This window comes from Quercus robur, chromosome 9 (assembly GCF_932294415.1).
Source record: "Quercus robur chromosome 9, dhQueRobu3.1, whole genome shotgun sequence".
NCBI classification, from domain to species: domain Eukaryota; kingdom Viridiplantae; phylum Streptophyta; class Magnoliopsida; order Fagales; family Fagaceae; genus Quercus; species Quercus robur.
In genome coordinates, this window is record NC_065542.1 from 43,281,745 (window position 1) to 43,301,298 (window position 19,554).

A 19,554-nucleotide genomic window follows, 5' to 3' on the forward strand; every position below is an offset into this window, starting at 1 on the left:
GTCTACTTCACAAGCCAAGCGCTCCGGGGAGCGGAAAAGCGGTACCCTCAGATGGAGAAGTTGGCCTTCGCGTTGATAATTGCTGCGCGAAAACTCAAACCGTACTTCCAAGCACACACCATCGTTGTCTTGATGGACAAGCCCTTGAGAAGAGCTATGAGTAGCCCCGAGGTAGCAGGAAGAATGGCTTTATGGGCAGTAGAGCTCAGCGAGTTAGACATACAGTACCATCCGCGAACGGCTGTAAAAGGGCAAGTGGTGGCTGATTTCATTGCCGAATTCACCCTTGGAGACGGCCAGGGGGCAGAGGATACGCGACAGTGGAATATTTATACGGACGGATCTTCAAATAGACGAGCAGGAGGGGCTAGTGTAGTGATCCAAACCTCGAAGGGAATAAGATCGAGTGCATGATCCGATTAGATTTCCCCACAACCAACAACGAGGTAGAATATGAAGCTTTGGTGGCAGGGCTAGATCTCGCAAAGGCTGCAGGTGCTGAGAACATGGTCGTACATTGCGACTCACAGGTAGTAACAAGTCAGATTAATGGCGGCTATGAGTGTAAGAATGAAAGGATGAAGAGGTATCTAGAAGAGGTAAAGAATCGAATTAGCAGCCTCGAAGTTAGATTCGTTCAAATCCTGAGGGGGGAAAACGAATGCGCCAACCGACTAGCAAAAGCAGCCTCGGCAGAATTTATGCTTGTCCCCAAACAGGTATTGTCATTTTTCCAAGTCTCCTCACTTATTGATGACGGAACAAATGTGCAAGAACTAAATTCTGAAAGCAATTGGACTACGCCTTTGATATCATACCTAAAGACTGGCGTTTTACCAGACGGGAGTGACGCCGCTAGAAAGGTAAAGGTCCAAGCATCACGATTTGTGCTGATAAAAGATGTTTTATACAAAAGAGGGTTCTCTCAGCCGTACCTGAGGTGCCTATACCACGAAGAAGCAGATTACGTAATGAGAGAAGTCCACGAGGGAATCTGCAGAAACCATTCGGGGGCACGGTCATTAGTGCACAAGTTGATCCGAGCAGGATACTACTGGCCTACAATGATGAAGGACGCACAGGCCTATGTCAAGGCCTGTGACAAGTGTCAAAGATTCAGTAATCTCATCAGGAAACCATCCGAGGAACTAACCCTCATAACGGCCCCTTGGCCCTTCGCTCAATGGGGACTAGATATCATGGGCCCCTTCTCAGCAGCAGTTAGGTAGTTAAAATTTCTGGTAGTTGGTATCGACTACTTCACTAAGTGGGTGGAAGTAGAAGCCCTAGCCACTATCACGGAGAGGAATATTCTGAGTTTTGTTTGGAGGAATATCATATGCAGGTACGGGATACCCAGAGTGCTTGTCTCCAACAACGGAAAGCAATTCGACAACAGCGCATTTAGGGACTTCTGCTCGGAGCTAGGTATCAAGAATCACTACTCGTTGCCAGCACACCCACAGGCCAACGGGCAAGTTGAAGTCACGAAACGGTCCTTGCTCAAGATCATCAAGACCCGGCTCGAGGGGGCAAAGGGTATTTGGCCGGACGAGTTGCCAAGCGTTCTGTGGGCATACAGAACTACAGCAAGAACGCCCACTGGAGAAACGCCGTTTTGACTAGCATACGGAAGTGAAGCTGTCATCCCAGTAGAAGTAGGGCTCACAAGCTTTCGGGTGGAGAGCTACGACGAGAATAAGAACGAAGAGGCCATGCGACTTCAGCTCGACCTAGTGGACGAGGTACGAATGACAACGGAGCAAAGGATGGCGCAGTATCAGAATCTCATGGTGAAACACTACAAGTCGAATGTTAGGCCTAGAGACTTTCAGGTCGGAGATCTTGTACTGCGAAAGATAATGGGTGCTACTAGAGATCCTTCGTAAGGAAAGCTTGGCCCCAACTGGGAAGGACCCTACAGGATCGCATCATGGTAGAAGAAGGGCACCTACCACCTCGAGACGCTGGATGGACAAAAGTTTCAGCACCCATGGAACATGGAACACCTACGGAAATACTATCAGTAGAGACAGCATGAAGAGCAATGACGCTATTTCCAGTTTGTCTTCTTAGTTTTTACTACAATTATTAGTTTTACTTTAACTTTTTGCTACAATACTTCAAGTATCTTTTTAAGCCCAAGGGGGCAGGTACTTTTCTACTTGCTACAATACTTTAAGTATCTTTTTAAGCCCAAGGGGGCAGGTGCTTTTCTACAAATACACGATTTTTTAAAGAATATTCAGACATAACTGTCTTTTCAACCTGAATTCTCATAAAGTCCACAAAAATGGACGGATATAAAGTCCACAAACTGGACGAATCATCCAAAGAAGGATGAAAATTCTAAGTCCAAAAAGTGGACAGATATAAAGTTCACAAACTGGACAGATCATCCCCAGAAGGATGAACATTCTAAGTCCAACAAGTGGACGGATAAAAAGTCCACAAACTGAACGGATCATCCCAAGAAGGATGAAGATTCAAAGTCCAAAAAGTGGACGGATATAAAGTTAACAAACTGGACGGATTATCCCAAGAAAGATGAAGATTCAAAGTCCAAAAAGTGGACGGATATAAAGTCCACAAACTGGATGGATCATCCCAAGAAGGATGAAAATTCTAAGTCCAAAAAGTGGACGAATATAGAGTCCACAAACTGGCGGATCATCCCAAGAAGTATGAAAATTCCAGTCCAAAAAGTGGACGGATAAAACTTAAAGTCCACAAGCTGGACGGATCATCCCTAGAAGGATGAAATTTATAGTCCAAAAAATGGACGGACATAAACTAAAAGTCCAAAAATTGGATGGATATGAATTAAACTGGACGGGTCATTCCATGAAAATTCCAAAGTCCCAAAAAGTGGACGAGTATACACCGAAACTTGCAAAGTAGAAAGTTCATACATAAAGGATGAAAATACTACCTAGTCCATATAAAGGACGGTGTGTAAAGGATATAAGTTTTATCCGAAGTAGACGGGCCACCTAGAAGGATCAAAACGACGGACCAATTCGTGGACGACCCCCAAACATTAAGACGGACACATTATAGCACAATGTGGACGGACACAGTTAGGAATGGAATATTAAAAGGCCTCCCATAGTGGACGGATCAAATAAGAAACAAACTACTACATTCATAGCAACAATGAATCAAGCAAAGTAAATACCATTGACAAATAAAGTTATGTAAAACCCTCAAAGGGTAATTGTTTAATATACAAATAACGGATTGTTCTCAAATAAAAAAGAAATAAAATAAAAAAAACAACAACAACTATTCTTGGGGGTCTGCATCCTCTTCATGACGGGTGTTGTCATCTACAAGATTGGTTTGAACTTGAACATCCTATGCTTGGGCCGACTCCCCGTCGCCTTTAGCTGCATCCTTAGCAAAAAGATCTTTAGTGTCCTCTGAGGCGACGGGTATGACGGAGGTCTGAACTAGATCCTCAACCTTAATGTTTGACACATCCAGGTCTGGGTAGGCCTTCTTGACTTGACGGAGGGCGTTGTCAAAACCCTGAAGGAAAGAGTCTCCTAGCTCTGACAGCAGGGCGTCGGAGTCACGGTACTCATGTATCGCCGCCTCCTTAGCCTGACGGAGCTTATCCTTCAGGTCCCCCCAAAGACATTAAGACGGACACATTATAACACAATGTGGACGGATACAGTTAGGAATGGAATATTAAAAGGCCTCCCATAGTGGACGGATCAAATAAGAAACAAACTACTACATTCATAGCAACAATGAAACAAGCAAAGTAAATACCATTGATGGACAAAGTTATGTAAAACCCTCAAAGGGCAATTGTTCAATATACAAATAACGGATTGTTCTCAAATAAAAAAGAAATAAAATAAAAAAACAACAACAACTATTCTTGGGGGTCCGCATCCTCTTCATGATGGGTGTTGTCATCTACAAGATTGGTTTGAACTTGAACATCCTGTGCTTGGGCCGACTTTCCGTCGCCTTTAGCTGCATCCTCAGCAAAAAGATCTTCAGTGTCCTCTGAGGCGACGGGCATGACGGAGGTCTGAACTAGATACTCAACCTTAACGTTTGACACATCCAGGTCAGGGTAGGCCTTCTTGACTTGACGGAGGGTGTCGTCAAAACCCTGAAGGAAAGAGTCTCCCAGCTCTGACAGCAAGGCGTCGGAGTCACGATACTCATGTATCGCCGCCTCCTTAGCCTGACGGAGCTTATCCTTCAGGTCTTGAATCTCCTTTTCTTTTTTCTCCATGGCCTTCCTCGCCTCCTCCGTCCTCTATTCAAGCTCCTTCCTCACCTTCTTTGAGAGGTTAAACTTTTGCTCCATTGTGGATTTCCATTTGTTGAGTTGACCCAGTTCGTCCTCCGTCTGCTTCGCCTTTGCCCATACACGTTCCAGGGCCGTCTCACGGTTAAGACACCATTCCATCAGCCCCTTCATCATAATCATGGACTGAAAACAAAAGAGAAAGAATGGTTAGATAGAAAGATAAGTAGAATGGACGGATGGAAAGATGACGGAAATAATTACCTGAGCAATTGCAAAGAGACCCGTCTCCCCCATCGCCTTTGTGGAATGATTTCCTAAGTCCTCATAGTCCTCAGACGTTATGATAGACGAAAGCTGTTCCAAGGCATATTTGGAGTCTTTGCGGAGGAGGACGGGCGGCTTCTCCTGGCTAGTGAACGGGGCCTTCATCGTTCCCTTACCAGGCCCATGCTTCACTGGCGTGAACGTCTTCGCACCCTCAGCCATTAGATCCACAACGGGTTCCAAAGGGACTTTGACCTTCTTAGCAGGACGGTCCCCCTTTGGTGGTTGCTTCCTTTTTGTGGACGGGTTGCCTGTGCCTGTCCCCTTGGGAGCCACGTCACCGGTCTCCTTTTTCTTTGCAGCCTACGACCTAATAAGTGCTCTCCTCTTAGCGTCGTCCATTTCTAAAAAGGTGAACGGGTGAAGTTAACTATAGAGATAAAATTGAAGACGGTTCAGATAAAATAAGGGCGACGGACTTACATCTACGGATTTTTTCTTCGTATCTGACGGTTGCTGGAGTTGGCTCAGGCCTGTCGCAATACCAATGGATGGTATTGAGTGTAACCAATTTTGCCCAAGTCCTTTCCTTCGGCTTGGTCTTGGAAAAAATCTTCTCAAGAAAAGTGAACTCCTCAAGACTAACTTGTGGACGCCATCTGACTGCAAAGAAAATGAACTGTTAAAACTATTGGGAAAGTATAATAAACTGAATGATTGTAAAAAGTTCACACACTAGGATGGGTGCATACGGGACGGATGCAATATGCCCCAAGTCGTGTTGACGGGCATGTGTTCCGTTTCCCCTGGATGACACATCCACTCGTCACCTTCCAGGAAGAAATAACGGCCCTTCCAATCCCTATTTGAGTCTGGTGTTTCAAATATAACCTTCAACAACGGACTCTTGGAAGCAAAACTATATATTCCCCTTGACTTGTTTATCTCATCCGGACGGTAGCAGTGAAGAAATTCCCTCACCATCAGCCTCCTGGCACCGTCAGTCATAACACCGTACAGGACCTCCATTGCTATGAAGACCCTTCAGGCGTTTGGAGACACTTGGTTGACGGATAGACCCAAACATTTGAGGAGCTCACGGTGAAGGGAGCTTAGTGGAAACCTAAGTCTAGCCTTCAGCATTTGTTCATACACTCTGACACCTTCTACCCCCTCATAGTAGCATTTCTCTGACTTATAGGGGAGATGGATAGAGATGTTATCAGGAATCTAGAAATTATCCCTAAGAGTTTTGAAGTCTCCTTGATGGTGGACACAAAATTATTCATCGTCCACTCCAATAGCATGATGAACTCCCTAAGTCCATCAGCACCTATGACGGATTTTAATGTTGGTTCCTCGCCGTCATCAGAAACCTCTTCTTGTTCAACTATCTCCAAATCCTCATTTGTTGAGGATGAGGAAGAGGCAGACAGACTCCTCTCTTTGCCCGGACTTTCTTGGTCTTTGTGACCGGACGGGTATACTTCCTCGTAATCCGCCCCGTCACGGACAAATGACTGGTTACTCGACGCACTAGACATTGCCTATATGTGACGGCAAAACCTAAGACTCTGACGAATCTAGAAGTGATGACGAGTGTATAAAGTCTAAGAAAATAAAGTATAAATATATATCTGTTGGTGAAAGGGACTTGTGAAAAGAGAGCACTTATCAATTTTTGAGAATGAACGGAGGAAGAGTGTTGATGACGGATATAGTGACTGGACGGAGTGGTCTCTGACAAGGATGATGGTTGCACTCTAACAGTGTGTGTCATCTGAAAATAGAGAAATGAGAAAGAAAGGCGTCGATATTTATAGAGAGAGTGCACGGAAGACGAAGCGACGCTTCGATTCAAGGTAAAATCCAGTCAAAAAGTGACATGTGTCATGCGTCATAATGGCTTTCAGACAACCTTTCAAGAGTTGGTGCAGTTCATGGCGTTCGTATTTAAACCGTCGACTCACTGGCCTTTGAACCGTCACCCCCCAAAGTCTTAAACCGTCACCTCCCGGGTCCATCCACTAAAGGATGACGGACCTATGAGGTGAAGGGGGCAACTGATAAGGGTAAAAATATAGCCGGACGGGCCTCCTTTAAATGGGCCTGATGGACCCATGTCTATGGGCCGATAGAAGGCAAGCCCAACTTGTGCAAAGACCCATACAATAGAAACCCCAGATGGAAATTACTTGCGACACACATTTAATCACTATAGAATCCCTAAGTAGATGGAATCCTAGCATGAGGAGGATTCCAGAAGATATACACGTAAATAAAGATCTTCTCTACAAGAAAAGTGTCTTGCCCATCATGTTTGGGACTATTCAAGAGGATTCCTATAAGGAAAAGACTTCTACGCCAACAAAGAGAGGCCAACTTTCTACTACTATAAAAGCCCTAATACTCTCACAAATCAAGGTACGCATAATTTACCCTTCTCTAGTACTCTAGAGTTGTGAGAATAGTTCTAACTTGACCTTCGGAGCGTGTTTGGCCGGCACCACACCAGTGCTCTCTGTTAGGTATGCTCTCTTTTCTTTGTAGGTATCGTTACAAGCGTGCAAGAATCGTGTAGCTCACTGGTGATATTTACGGCATCATCAATGGTGACAACATCCCTGAATCCATGGAATATCTAGTTGTTGGCTTACCTGATTTGGAAACACAGTATTATAATTTTCTTTAATAGTGAAATGTCGATGGGATATTTACTAGACAAAATATGATTTTTTTTTGCTGTTAGCATTATTAATTTTTGGTTAAACTTCATTATTGTTTAATCACATTGTTAGTTTTTGGAATAGAGTTACTGGATTGGAGTTGGTATTAAGTTCATCTTGTTATCACTGGTTCTTTTTAGTTGCTTGCTTTATGTTTTCTAATATGAAAAACTCTTTGAGTACTGATCTTAGAAGCAAACCCCGAGTTCTTAGTCATGTGGCTTAATGGTTAGAAGTTTTCTGTTCTAGGTTCTGTTTTTCTTTTTTTTCTTTTTTTAGCTGATAACCAGAACAATATTCTTATGGAACTATGACATGAACATCTGAGGTAATTGATGTAGTCACTTCCTTTTTGCTTGTCTAATGTTTTCTTTTTTTCATTTCAGCTAGTGCTTATATACCTGGAGCACTAGATTTGATGACCGACTTACTTCACAACCTCCAATATAAGACTATGGCTCTAATGTTTTTTCATATTCTTGTTTATTTAGTAGTTGTTTCAGCAAAACCCACTTTCAAGCACATTCCTAAGGTATGCTGTTACAGTGTAGTGTTAATAGGTTTGGATATATCAGTCAAGGGGTTTAATAGGTTTGTGTTTTCATTCTTTCGTACAAATTTTTTTTTTGCTGTTCGTTGTTTGGTAGATATGTCATGTAATTGGGCTCTGGCTGTTTTGAGGCAAGTTTTACCCCCTTGAGCATTTTGGACAGTGTATTTTGATACCCTAATTGTGTATTCTAGGACTAGTACTGTTAGTTTTATATCTATATAGGGATAATTATTTGAGTATCTGGGTAAATTTATTACTTATAGTCTTCAGTTCCATTTTTAGAAGAATATAGATGCTCTCCAAGCAGAACAACTTTCCATTATACTATTGGCTGGTTAATTTTTATGGAGCACAACCCCGTGAAATTTAAGTCATCAATGAATCCACTTTTGCAAGTACTCACCTCTCTCTCTCTCTCTCTCTCTTTTTTTCTAAATATGTGTATTTTGCACATATCCAACATGTGTCTTTAACAGGATTCTGCCCTGATAGTGTATATGGTAACTGTACTTCAAAATTTGATCCTGTTAATTTTGGCACTCAATAAATGCCTTTGAGTGGTGTGAACCAAGGGAGAAGGCAGCGATGGAAGTGTTGATGGGGAGTAAAAATGGGTTCTTAACGAAAAGGTTGAAAGGTTATTCAGCAGATAAGAATAACCCATTAAAACCTAGAGGGCTTTCTGGTCTCTCTCCATACTTGCACTTTGGGCAAATATCTGCACAGCGGTGTACTTTGGAGGCTTTTAGGGTCAGGAAACTTTTTCCTCAGGTTAGTTGATCTCTTATATATTTTTATGGAATCAGGGTTAGGAAAAATAAGTATGTTTTTTAAAAATTCTTATTTTTGAACTTGTTCTTGGCATCCACAATTGATTGTAGTTTGCTATCACATTTGAATTTTCTTATTTATTTCTTTTTGTTCAGTGGTTAATGGCATCAATGATAGCTTGATCTATCTTCTACCTATTATTCTGAAGGCAGTTGATACATTCTTGAAGGAGTTGATTGTGCCCAGAGAACTTGCCGATAACTTCTGCTTCTACCAGCATCATTATGATTCACTGCAAGGAGCATGGGAATGGGCACGTAAGACCTTGATGGACCATGCTTCTAATGACCTAGAACATATTTACACGTGAGTCAAATTTGCTCTACTTTGATTGGATTGTGTTGATTCATTGTGTAAGGTTCTCTAACTTTTAATTGATTATGGAATTTGCAGCAGGGAGCAATTGGAAAAAGGCAAAAACAGCCGACCCTGTAAGCTGAATGTTTTAAGATTATTTTGTAATAATGTTGATGAGATGTTGTAAGTATCTGATGTTTCATAGTTTATGTTTTGACCTTTATATTGATGAGGTCTTCTTTTGGTTTTACAAATGCCTCTAGCATTTTAGTCTTATTTACATCTAGTTGGTGTTATATGTTGTCATTGTTTTGACTATCTTTATGGCTTGTGATTTCCAGCTCTGGAATGCTTCTCGGCTGGAGATGGTTTACTATGGCAAGATGCATGGTTTTATGCAGCAAGTGACTTCCTGAAGAGTATAACAGTGTTGTGATGTTTTGAAGTTTGGTGTCACAGTTTACTTTCTTTGTTTGCTTACATCATGATCTGTGTGTTAAATTGGGGTGGCTTACCATTTTGTTCCTATCTTTATTTTGATTCCCTGGCCACTAGTACCATATTGCCAGTAATATTTCTGTTATAAAAATGCTGTACATATAAATACGTGGGCGAAATTTGCTTCCTTTTGGAGATTGATGCATTATTTTTCTTGAATATACAATATGCAATTTCGTTAGATACACTGTTAATTCTACTACTACTTCTAAATTTTTGTTAAGAATCACAATCTTTTTGACCTGTCATTCGTTTGCAAAACCTGTGCAGGATGTATTGGGCCAAAAAGATTCTTGAGTGGACAAGAGGACCAGAAGAAGCACTTGAAATATCAATATATCTGAATGACAAGGTTAATTCACTTCAGATTTATTGTGCTTTACTGGAGGTTGTTACTGATGCCTTATCAACTACCAAGTGTTATTTACCCAAAACTTTGCATGCAGTATGAAATAGTTGGCAGGGACCCAAGTGGATACGTTGGCTGCATGTGGTCAATATGCGGCATTCATGACCAGGTATGGACTGATCATTTTCTTTTATCTTAGAAGGATTTAAGAGTAATATCTATCAACAACAATAACTCCTTGTTACAATATTTTAGTTGCATTGTTCTACAGTAAAGTGCAGAGGGGCCTGCTGTTATATTGAAAAATCAGAGGGTTGGTAGAGTCACCCAATTAGTCTTGTTATATTTAGGAAAATGAAGGCATGCATTTTACATAGAAAACTGAATGAAATGTAAATGGTAGGCATTGGAGGCAATCCTACCTTTCTATAAATGGACAAGAGACAGGCCATTGAAATGAGATTGGATTTTTTATTGGGCAATGAATTCTCTCTTAGTCCTTAACCTAGTGTTTACATCCTTCTTGTTGGCATTTTAGGGCTGGCGGGAGCGACCAATTTTTGGGAAAATACGTTACATGAATTATGCGGGCTCCAAAAGGAAATTTGATGTTGATGGATACATTTCTTATGTTAAAAGGCTAGTGGGTGACATTAAGAAAAGAAAATCAGAAAGCCTGCTCAGTCAGAAGGCAAAGGAACTTCGCAGTTCATAATTAACTTGGGTCCTAAATTGAATATGAAGGGTAATTTTTGAAGAGTATATTAAAGGTGTCTGTTGGTAGCCAAAAGGAAAGAGTGATGATCTAGAAGCACCATTTAGATTGTAGGCGGAGTTGTGGATCATTGAACCTCTATTTTTAGGGGGAGGCATTAGATCTCTTTTAGTGAAAAAAAAAAAAAAAAAAAATGTTCCACAATTCCATGTACTTCCCCCTCCGTGGGACTAAGAAAGTAATAAAACAGAATCTATATTAATGTTTGCAATATATTATAGTGTTTGCTAGTTCATCAATGTTATTTAAATTTTGTATTCATTTTCTAAGAAAAATTGGAAAATTTTCACCATTAATACTAAAAAAGAAATGATATTTATATAAAGAATTCAGAATACCAAGTCAGAGGTTGAATTTCAAAACTTCAGGACTTCATGATTATAGGTGGACAAGGAACATGGTGAAAAAATATTCAATATCATACTTGGTCAACCATTGGAACTTTTCTTCCCACAACAAGCTCGAATTATTTGATACCATCAACCAATAGAGATTTATACATTTCACATCTACAATGTGAAAATAGCAAACCACCTATAGTAATAACTTCCCACAAGAAGCTCAAATGATTTGATACCATCAACCAACATAGATTTATACATTTCCCATCTACTTCAAAATCAAATAAAACCAATTAATGAAGGGCCTCACTGTATAATGACAGAGCATTGTCCCTCCATAAAACTAATAATCATGGCTGTTTTAAAATGCTAATAGAGATGGGTTTCATTTTCTATTAATAATCTTGGATGTTTTAAGAGCATTTTCATATATATGCATCTTAGCATCCTCACCAATCAAACAACATAAATTGATATCTAAAAACACGCAGGGCAACTCACATAAACAAGGATAGTGCAACTCACGAAATTCAATCTCCCATTCAATTAAAAATAAAATTCACTAAATTGCAACATTTTCCAAAAAATTCAGTCATCAAATTATACAAATCACGGTCATTCCAGTGACCGAAAAATATGTTGTAGTCCCTAGCAAGCTGCTCGGGGAAATCCCTAGGGCCTTTGAGCAAGCTTTCAACATCGTGTTTAACATGGATATTGAAGTGGAATCAGACGATGAGTTCTCTGAGTTACCACTCGATGAGAAGGCGGTGAGATTTTCCGGCAACATGAAAACGAAAATTAGAGCACCATGGGCAAATGCGTTAATAGTCAATGTGTTCAGAAAGACCGCGGGTTACCATTTCTTACATTCTCGTATCCTAAGTCTTTGGAAACCAACGAGGAAGATGGATTGCGTCAACTTGGGCAATGATTTTTTCCTTGTTAAATTCTAGTTGAAGGAAGATCATGCAAAGGTCCTTAGAGAAGGTCCATGGTTCGTCGGAGGACATTATTTATCCATTAGGTGCTGGGAGCCTAACTTTAAACCTTCCACAGCAAACTTTTCTTTTGTGGTGGTTTGGATTCGGCTCCAGAACTTCCTATAGAGTATTATGAGCCTTCGACATTAAGGGAGATTGGGGAAGCTATTGGACCAGTCCTTAGGATTGATGCCCACACGGCGGCAGAATCTCAAGGAAGGTTTGCAAGGTTATGCGTCCAAGTCAATTTTAATGAGCCTATTATCAAGCTTCTAAAAATGGGAGGGATAGATCAACCAGTCCAATACGAGGGAATTCATTTGTTGTAATTCGCCTGTGGTCGTGTGGGGCATAAGGTAGAGAATTGCCCTTACAATCTCAACACTTCGACGATAGAGAGAGCGGAAAAGGAGGCGGGAAAAAGCCAGGAAACATCAAGATAAAAGCCAACAGAGGGAGCAGGAGATGCTTTCGGACCTTGGGTCCTTGTTTCACGAAAATGGCAACCCAACAGGAAATTGTTGAAAGAAAAGGTTCAACTTTCCCATTTTGGGCCTTCTGACCAAAGCCTAAGAAACCAAGTTGTCTCTAGCCCCTTCAGGCTTGCCTTGGGCTCAATTAAAGCTGGTGAAGATGGCTTTGGGGGAAAGCAAAAGCCCATGTATAGTCTAGACCTTAGTGTAAGTCGAGTAGAACACCCTGAAGAGCCCACATCCTCGAGCAAGCCTACGCCTGGGGTGAAGATACTAGGTGTGAAAGGCAATGAGTCAGGCCCGAAGTCAACTAAACAAAAGAAGAAGCATCGTGATGCTTTTGGGAGAAAGGACACCAGCAAAAAGTTTACCCCCTTTCGGAAAGAAGTGGTGGCTAACCCATTTGGCACCACATTGAAGTGAGGTATGAAGTCGATTTCTTTAAGCTCACCAGATTTTGTCCTGACTGATTTCAGAGAGTTCAAAGCCGAGGGATCCATGCCTCTCATGGTGAAAGCTCCGTGCTTGAGCGCCAATGGGGAGGATCCAAACATGGTGGATGGCGATGCCGAAGTCAATCCAATGGAAGATTCTCTTATGAAGGCAGATGAGAGAGTAGTAGGTGTAGAGGTGCCTTCGAACTCATGTATGGTGCGGCATTCGTTGATGGAAATTTCTAATCAACAAGCTTCTGATGGAAGACAGCCTGCCTCCACTAAAATCATTTCGGTGAACATTTCAAACTATCCTTTGAAGCGAATTAATCCATCTCATCGATCAGGACAAGTGTGTATGGAGGATGAGGAGAGTCTTACAGGTGATGAGCTTCCCCATGATCAAATGGGGACCTCTGAAGTACCTACTGCGGAAATGCAATTCGATGAAGGAGGGGATGCTCCTAAATCCTCTTGACTTGCTGGTATTTTCTTTCCTTTTATTGTAAATATGAATTTGCTTATTTGGAATTGTAGGGGCACTCTTAACCCCACCTTTTGTAGTAATGTTATTGAATTGGCTCGCATTTATTCCCCTACGATTTTGATTCTAACTGAGACTAAAGCAAGTGGTGATAGGGCGAAACGGATTGCCAATAGGTTGCCCTTTGATAGGGCAATATTTGCTAACACAATTGGGTTATCTGGTGGTTTATAGCTCCTCTGGGATAGTTCTCGGGTGGAAATAGCTCAGCTTTCATCAACGGAACAGGAAATTCATGCTATGGTCACTCCTAGCTACTCAAATTCTCCATGCTTGCTGTCTGCAGTCTATGCCATCTCGACGCTTGCTAAAAGGCGCCTACTTTGGGAAAATTTAATTGTGGTTTCTGAACTCCATTCTTTCCCTTGGGTGATTGCAGGGGACTTTAATGAGGTTCTTATAGGGGAGGATAAATATGGGGGTAGGCCTGTGAACAACAGTCAAGCTCTCTGATTCCAAGATTGCCTTGATACCTGTAGGATAATAGATATTGGTTTCTTTGGGACCTGGTTTACCTAGTCCAATCATCGACCTCTAACCCACCTCGTCTAAGAGAGAATTGACAGGGTGTTTGTCAATGCGGAGTGGAATGGTCTATTTCTTGATGCTTCGATTCAACACCTTAAAAGGGCCCATTTCGACCATTGTCCTGTTTTGTTAAGTTTGGAAAGAAATCAGGATATTAGGCTCCCACGCCCATTTAGATTTCAACCAATGTGGCTAACCCACCCTGAGTTCTCGGCTATTGTAAGAGAGGCTTGGTCTAGTCCTACAACCCTCTGTACTGCAACTTCGAAATTTGCAGACAAAGCTAAGGTTTGGAACAAGAATATTTTTGGGAACCTGTTTCACAGAAAGAAGAAAATGCTGGCTAGACTCCGGGGAAGAAAATGATGTCCATTAATCCTAGTGGATCTAGAGATAAATTTAAGAGCTAAATTTCAAGAAGTCTCCAAGCTTAAGGAGGAGTTTTGGGCCATGAAATTCCGAATTACCTGGTTGGTGGGATAAGAATATAGGATTCTACCATACTTTGGCCTTGGTCCGTTGAAGGAGAAACCAAATCTCTTGTATGAAAGATAAAGCAGGTAATTGGATTAAGGGGGAAAGAGAGATAGCGGAATTTATTCAAAATGGGTATGCTGAATTATTCTCCTCTAGTCACAGCCATGCTATCTGCTCCAACTGAGACCCACCCTTTTGGCATAATTATCTTTTTGATTCTAAAGTGGAAAAACTTATTCTCCTAGTCTCCAACGATGATATCTCTGTTGGTCTTTGGTCTCTTAAGGCTTTCAAAGCCCTGGGTCCTGACGGCCTTCACATGGGGTTTTTCCATCACTTTTGGTTGTTGGTTGGTGACTCAGTGAGAAAGGAGGTGAAAAATATTTTTTCCTCAGGGAAGATCCCTAAGTACCTGAATCAGACAATCATCACTCTAATTCCCAAATGCAAAAATCCTAAAGCCTTCAATGATTACCGTCCTATCAGTCTATGCAATACGGTTTATAAGATTGTCTCCAAGATTATTGTAGCTAGATTAAGACCTATCCTCTCTGGCTTGGTTTCTCCTCTCCAAACTGCCTTTGTTCCTGGGCAGAAAGGTGTTGACAATGCCATTATTGTGCAAGAGATTATCCACTCCATGTCTAGGAAAAGGAGGAGAGGTGGGAGCATGGCAATTAAGATAGACTTGGAAAAAGCATACGACCGTTTGGGGTGTAGTTTCATCAGAGATACTTTAACTCTTTTCAGATTCCCTAGCCGGTTGATCACTCTTATCATGAGTTGTGTTTCTTTGTCCTCCATTTCCATCCTTTTTAATGGAGGTGCCTTGGAACCTTTTCTTCCGTCTAAAGGCATAAGGCAAGGGGATCCCCTTTCCCCATATCTTTTCATTTTATGTATGGAAGTTTTGGGAGCTCTCATATTTGACAAATGCAATGCCAAGCTTTGGAACCCTATCAAGGCTTCTCGGGGTGGCCCGACTTTCTCTCATCTGTTCTTTGCAGATGACTTAGTATTGTTCGCAAGAGCTGACTGTAAGAACTATTTAGAGAAGTGCTTGATTCCTTTTGCAGCATATTAGGCCAAAAGGTCAGCTAAGAAAAATCCCAATTTTTCTTTTCTCCTAATGTGCCTCCTGATGCAAGAATAGAGATGTGTGATGCCCTAGGGTTTCGATCTACTCCATCCCTTGTGAAATACCCGAGATTTCTGATCAAATACTCAGCAATGCCCCAAGATTTTGGATATATTGTTGAAAGGGTTCAAAGTAGACTAGCCGGATGGAAAGCAACTTTGCTTTCCTTTGCAGGAAGACTCATCTTGACCCAAGCCTTGGCCACAACTATTCCAAATTATGCCATGCAATGTGTTGCTCTTCCCACAAAGATTCTAAATAGTGTTGACAGATTGAGCTGTAATTTCCTTTGGGGATCCATAGAGAGCAAGAAGAAAATTCACTTAGTGAATTGGAAGAAAATTGCCAAGTCGAAGAGAGATGGTGGTTTAGGTATCCAAGCTGTGAAGGCGAAGAACATTGCCAATCTTGCTAAGCTGAATTGGTGCCTCCAGTTTGAGCCTTCCTCTTTATGGGCCAAAGTGCTTTCCCATAAGTGCCGCACTCCTAGGAGAGCCTTTAGTTCCCGCCCCTTCAATCGGACGTGTTCAACTACTTGGGCTGCAATCCGCAAATGTGAGGCTATTTTTAAAAAAGGTTCTAAATGGATTGTTGGGAAGGACAGCCAGCTGTCTTTCTGGTATGACAAATGGTTGGATAGAGGACCCTTTAGGGGGCTGATTGCAGGACCCCTGAACAGGGGGGAAGAGGCCACTACCTTGAAGAAAGTCACTAGTTTCTCGGGTTGGGATTGGTAAGGCTGCTCTTTCTCCTTCCTTGAGAGGATGCTTTTGAAAATCAAGGCCACTCCTATAACCTTCTCTGCTCAGAACATTGACCATATCACTTGGTCTTCTTCCTCGAGTGGAAATTTTGACATGAAGGAAGCCTACAAGTTAGTTGTTTTGGAGGTGGAAGGAATGTATAATGGAAACTTTGATGGGATTTGGATTTGGAAAGTGCCAACAATCCCAAAAATCAAATGCTTTTTGTGGCAGTGCCACCATAATAGCATCCCGATTCGATCCACACTTGCTGCCAGAAGGATGCACGTCACTCCATTGTGCCATATCTATGAGAGAAGCACTGAATCAATTGTGCATGTGCTTAGAGATTGCCATGTTGCCCGAAACCTCTGAACCTCCTTGCTTCCCCCTATGTCTGATGCTTTGTTCTTTGGTTTACACCTGAACAAATGGTTGCGGTTGAATTGTTGCAAGATGAACACTCACTCTTCTTCGGGCATTAGATGGGGAATTATTTTTTTCCTTTGGTGTTTGGACTCTTTGGCTACATAGGAATGGAGTATTGTTTCGGAATGAGAGAGCCCAGAAAAATTTAAAACCTGATGTTCTTTCTAAAGTTGTGGAGTTTGCTTATATTGGCATCAATGGGAAGCAAGCTATCAATTGCCGACACATCCAAGTTCGATGGATCAAGCTTCCTCTGAGTTGGTATAAGCTCAACTCGGATGGCTCTTCGCTGGGTAACCCAGGCCAGGTTGGTGGTGGTGGGCTAATCCGCGATGATAAGGGAGATTGGATCAAAGGTTATCTGAGGAACATCGGCCATACCACTAGCATAGCTGTGGAATTGTGGGCTCTTCGTGATGGTCTCGGGTTGTGCTCTGCCCTTAAGTTACCTACTGTGATTATTGAACTAGATGCTAAGCTTATTGTGGACCTTTTGCAAAAAGAGGATGGTCACCAAAATTGTATTGATGCCTTAGTTAGTGATTGTAAATCCGAATTAGGGGCCATTCTTATGGTCCAAATTCAGCATTGCTATCAAGAGGCGAATAAATGCGCTGATGCTCTTGCTAGAAGGGGGGCTTTGCTTTCGCAAGATTTTGTTGTTTTCTTAGATCCCCTGGTGGAAGTCTCCTTGTTACTTGTCTAGATTCTGCTGGGGTGGCTTATGATCGTTGTATTCCTGCTATTTAGTTTTTAATGATATTATCCTTTTCTACCAAAAAAAAAAAAGACTTATATCAGGTCCGATTATGAAAGAATTTAAAATGAACATGGTTTTCTTCTAAAACAATTTGAAGGAATCTATTTCTTCAATACACAAATTTATAAGACTATGTACATTTAAAAAATAAAAAAAAAAATTTAAAATTTTATAAAAAAAATTAAAAATATCATATGACTTAAATGTAAGAAAAATAAAAGGAAAAAAAAAATATTTGAGATTAAATCAAGCAGACCAAGTGCAAAATGGAAGAGAAAAAAGTTATTGATGGTTGAGAGCTGAGGCGTGGAACTTAATCCACTTTCCTAAGAAGTGATTTTTCCCTATTGAATGTAGTTTATCCTTGGTGCAATATGGCTCAAGCGATCACCCCCAAAATTCACCAGTAAGCTTTGGTTGTATGTACTCACATATCAAAGCTTTGAACTCATGTTAATACCCAAAAGAATGAAGGAACTCATGATAGAGATAGAGAAAACATGTTAAGGGAAAGGTTGACAGGAATAACAATACACTAAGGGTTGTCAATGGAAGTCGTCTATTGAATACACATTTTAGAATCCACCTTGATGGAAGTCAACCATATTTTGAATTCTTGATTGCCTCCAAAAGTTACTAATGATATTAAGGAAATTTTCATGAATTCGGGATGTACTTGATTGTAAAGGAAAGTGTCCATTTTATGTGAAAGAAGGGATTGCATAAAAGGGGGGAAAAAGGTGGACCAAAGGGGTAAGCAGATGGTGGCTTTAGGTGAGTTTAATTCTCATTTCTCACCCATTATTTGTTCTAGGGTGGCTAAATTTTACACGATCCATGAACCTAACACGACATGACACGACATGAAATTAGTAGGTTATGGATTGAGGCTTAACAGTTTTGTGTCATATTCGGATTAACACGATTGACCCATTTAATAAATGTGCCGTGTTCATGTCCAATATATGGAACTCATTTGACTCATTTCATTAAATGTCATTTTACCAATATACCCTTCGAAATGCTAGGTATATAAACTTATTTGTTGTTGTGGTTTATTTTCTTTGTCATATTGTAATTGATTATTTGTGATATTGAGAGAATACATACATATATAGTTTTAGTTATATGATTTTTTTTTAATGAGTCATGTGAGAGAATACATACATATATAGTTTTAGTTATATGATTTTTTTTAATGAGTCATGTGACATATTCAAATAATACACATAGATAGTATTTTAAATCACTACCTAGTATCTCTATCAAAAAAAAAAAAGAAAAAAAAGAAATCACTACCTAGTATCTAGTATATTAAAGGAGATAACTCCTAAAATTGTTTGGATCTAAACTTTGTCCAAATTTTTTATAGAGAGATGAAAGACAATTAACAATTTAATTTTTAGTTTTCTAATGAAACCAAAATGCCCTTCAATCATTTCGTCCCAACTCAAAAAGCGAAGAGTTTTTGTAACTCAATTGGTTGGCACTTGTGGTGTTTATAACGGAGACATCCAGAGTTCAATTGCCCCTTCCCATTATAAATTATAAATATCAGATTATTAAAAAAAACAAAAGAAGAAAAAATTCCTCAAATCAATGAATTGAAAAAACAAAACAAAAACAAAAGAACTACCACACTTCATACAGAAATCACAACTCTTTTACAAATTATAATAAAACCAGCACATATGATTATAATAAAAATAAATAAAAACAAAGATAACTTAATTACTTGATGAAAAAAATGATATGGGATTCTTAAAAATTATGAATCTCACTTAAAAACTGCTCAAAATTGAACAACTAGTTTCCAAAAACCTTAAGGGCCTTGAAATGAGTGCATTGGCTGGCCATGGTTCATGATCTGCGGTTCATTTTGTTACTAGTTCTCTTTGATTTTAGTGGACTCTGTCTTTTGAGCAAATGAAAGAAAGAAAGGAAAGTAGTGAAAGAGATAGAGATTTGAGGTTTACCTTCTGGTTTAAGGGGTTTGGAAATGTTGATTAATAATCTAACGTATAATTGAATGAGAATTCCTTCATGTCCTTTAGTAAGAGACGCATTTCTTCGTTAAATATAAGTTTGTACAAAAGACACAACTCTTTATTTAATGAAAGCTCAGATTTGTGCTA

At 40.5% G+C, this 19,554-nt stretch overlaps 1 pseudogene; it reads left to right on the top strand.

The window, feature by feature from the left end:
• Positions 1-6,442: 6,442 nt before the first annotated feature.
• LOC126701067 (deoxyribodipyrimidine photo-lyase-like) lies at positions 6,443-10,509 on the top strand (annotated as a pseudogene).
• Positions 10,510-19,554: the final 9,045 nt, after the last annotated feature.